A 3,524-nucleotide genomic window follows, 5' to 3' on the forward strand; every position below is an offset into this window, starting at 1 on the left:
AGGAGATGTTGGCATTCCGGCTTGTTGAAACTCCGGCCTTCCTGGACCTGATGGCAACTGCGGCACCTCGCTATGCCGTCCCTAGCCATCACTACTTCTCCTGGTGTGCCGTCCCCGCCTTGCACCAGCACGTGTCACTCAACATCAGGCGGGCCCTTAGTTCCGCGCTTTGCACAAAGTTCCACTTGACCACTGACGCGTGGACAAGTGCATGCGGACAGGGACGCTACATTTCACTGACAGCACACTGGGTGAATGTAGTTGAGGCTGGGACTGCTTCCCAAACTGGCCCATGTACCTCGTCTCCCTGCCTAACATTCCTGGCAGGGACACGGGAAGAACACCCTCCTCCTCCTCCTCCACCGCCTCCTCCTCCGCTGTTAGATTAACCTCAGCTACGAGTTGGAAACGTTGCAGCACTGGCGTTGGTAGACGTCAGCAGGCCGTGCTGAAGCTGATCAGCTTGGGGGACAGACAGCACACTGCCTCCGAGGTGAGGGATGCCCTCCTCGATGAGACGGCAATATGGTATGAGCCGCTACACCTGGGCCCAGGCATGGTCGTTTGTGATAACGGCCGGAACCTGGTAGCAGCTCTGGAGCTTGCCGGACTCCAACATGTTCCATGCCTGGCCCACATCTTCAACCTAGTGGTGCAATGTTTCCTAAAGAGCTACCGAAATGTTCCGGAGCTACTGGTGAAAGTGCGGCGTATGTGCGCCCACTTTCGCAAGTCAACAGTAGCCGCTGCTAGCTTAAAATCACTCCAGCAACGCCTGCATGTGCCACAACACCGGCTTTTGTGCGACGTCCCCACACGCTGGAACTCAACTTATCAGATGTTGAGTAGAGTGGTTGAGCAGCAGAGACCTTTGATGGAATACCAGCTACAAAACCCTAGGGTGCCACAAAGTCAGCTGCCTCAGTTTTTCATCCATGAGTCGCCATGGATGAGAGACCTTTGTGACATCCTACAGGTGTTTGAGGAGTCCACAAGGAGGGTGAGCTCTGAAGATGTGATGGTGAGCCTTACAATCCCGCTCTTGTGTGTGCTGAGAGAATCCCTGATTGACATCAGGGATAACTCAGATCACACAGAGGAGTCAGGGATAGCATCCGATCCGTCACAGCTGGAGAGTAGGTCCACACATCTGTCTGCTTCCTCGCGTTTAAAGGAGGAAGAGGAGGAGGAGGAAGACCTGTCCGATGATGTGATGGTGATACAGGAGGCTTCCGGGCAACTTCAAATCGTCCCATTGTTGCAGCGCGGATGGGTAGAAAGGGACAATGAGGAGGAAATGGAGATTGAACTTTCCGGTGGGGCCAGAGGAGTCATGCCAACTAACACTGTGGCAGACATGGCTGAGTTCATGTTGGGGTGCTTTACAACCTACAAGCGTATTGTCAAAACCATGGAGGACAACCAGTACTGGATCTTTGCTATCCTTGACCCCCGGTATAAAAACAACATCTCGTCTTTTATTCTGGTAGAGGGGAGGGTCAATCGCATCAATGCTTTCCACAAGCAATTGGTGCAGAATATGATGGAGATGTTTCCAGCATGTGACGTTGGCGGCAGGGAGGGCAGTTCCTCCAGTAGGCGACCAAGTGCTCACCGGTCCACACAAATAAGGGGCACACTGTCTAAGGTCTGGGACACCTTGATGGAACCCCCTCGCCAAAGTACCGCCACTGAGGGTCCTAGTGTCACCAGGCGTGAGAAGTATAGGCGCATGTTGCGGGAATCCCTTTCCGACCACAGCCCTGTCCTCTCCGATCCCTCTGCGCCCTACACGTATTGGGTGTTGAAGTTGGACCTGTGGCTTGAACTTGCCCTATATGCCTTGGAGGTGCTGTCCTGTCCTGCCGCCAGCGTCCTATCTGAGAGGGTGTTCAGTGCAGCCGGTGGCATCATCACTGACAAGCGCACCCGTCTGTCAGCTGAGAGTGCCGACCGGCTCACTTTGATAAAAATGAACCACCACTGGATAGAGCCTTCATTTTCGTGCCCACCTGTGTAAAGCACCCCAACATGAAACTCCATGTCTGTGCTCAGCCTCTCCAATTCCTCTGCATCCTCATACTCATCCACCATAAGCATTGCACAATTCTGCTCCTACTAGGCTCCCTCCACCCCGATTTCCAACAACTCTGCTGGTTAGAGGCTCCCTCCACCCTGATTTCCCACAACTCTGCTGCTTAGAGGCTCCCTTCGCCCTGATTTCCCACAACTCTGCTGGTTAGAGGCTCCCTCTGCCCTGATTTCACACAACTCTGCTGGTTAGAGGCTCCCTCCACCCTGATTTCCCACAACTCTGCTGGTTAGAGGCTCCCTCCACCCTGATTTCCCACAACTCTGCTGGTTAGAGGCTCCCTCCACCCTGATTTCCCACAACTCTGCTGTTAGAGGCTCCCTCCACCCTGATTTCACACAACTCTTCTGGTTAGAGGCTCCTTCCACCATGAATTTCCCCAAACTGTGCTGGTTAGAGGCTCCCTCCACCATGATTTTCCCCAAACTGTGCTGGTTAGAGGCTCCCTCCACCATGAATTTCCCCAAACTGTGCTGGTTAGAGGCTCCTTCCACCATGAATTTCCCCAAACTGTGCTGGTTAGAGACTCCCTCCACCATGAATTTCCCAAAACTGTGCTGGTTAGAGGCTCCTTCCACCATGAATTTCCCCAAACTGGGCTGTTAGAGGCTCCCTCCACCATGATTTTCCCCAAACTGTGCTGGTTAGAGGCTCCCTCCACCATGATTTTCCCCAAACTGTGCTGGTTAGAGGCTCCCTCCACCATGATTTTCCCCAAACTGTGCTGGTTAGAGGCTCCCTCCACCATGAATTTCCCCAAACTGTGCTGGTTAGAGGCTCCCTCCACCATGAATTTCCCCAAACTGGGCTGATTAGAGGCTCCTTCCACCATGAATTTTCCCAAACTCTGCTGGTTAGAGGCTCAATCCACCCTGATTTTCAAAAACAATGTTGGTGCCAACCTCAACTCACTACAAGGGCCAAATTCACTGCTGGTGACAAGCTCTCCTCACTCCAAGGGCCAAATACACATTTTTCAAGGTGTTTTTCCACTGTCTGAGAGGTGGTATTGAGTGTGTAAAGTGTGTAGTTGTTAGGCTGTGATGTTGGGGTAATAGAGGGTCTTTGGTGTGTTAGATGCCCCCAGTCATGCTTCCCCTTCTGTCCCAGTTGTATTCCAGAGGTGTTGGCATCATTTCCTGTGGTGTCATAGTGGACTTGGTGACCCTCCAGAGACGGATTTGGTTTTCCCCCTTAACAAGTATATGTTCCCCATAGACTATAATGGGGTTCGAAACCCGTTCGAACAGTGAGGGGCTGTTCGAATCGGATTTCGAATCTTGAACATTTTAGTGTTCGCTCATCTCTAGTCCTGACTATCTCAATACATGTCCCTTGGATCTCCACTGGGGTCGGAGCACCTCTTCCTTTACTAAAGTCCACCACCATCTCCTTGGTCTTTCCAGCATTAATCCTGAGATGGTTCTGCTGG

This window comes from Leptodactylus fuscus, unplaced genomic scaffold (assembly GCF_031893055.1).
Source record: "Leptodactylus fuscus isolate aLepFus1 unplaced genomic scaffold, aLepFus1.hap2 HAP2_SCAFFOLD_351, whole genome shotgun sequence".
In the NCBI taxonomy this organism is placed as follows: domain Eukaryota; kingdom Metazoa; phylum Chordata; class Amphibia; order Anura; family Leptodactylidae; genus Leptodactylus; species Leptodactylus fuscus.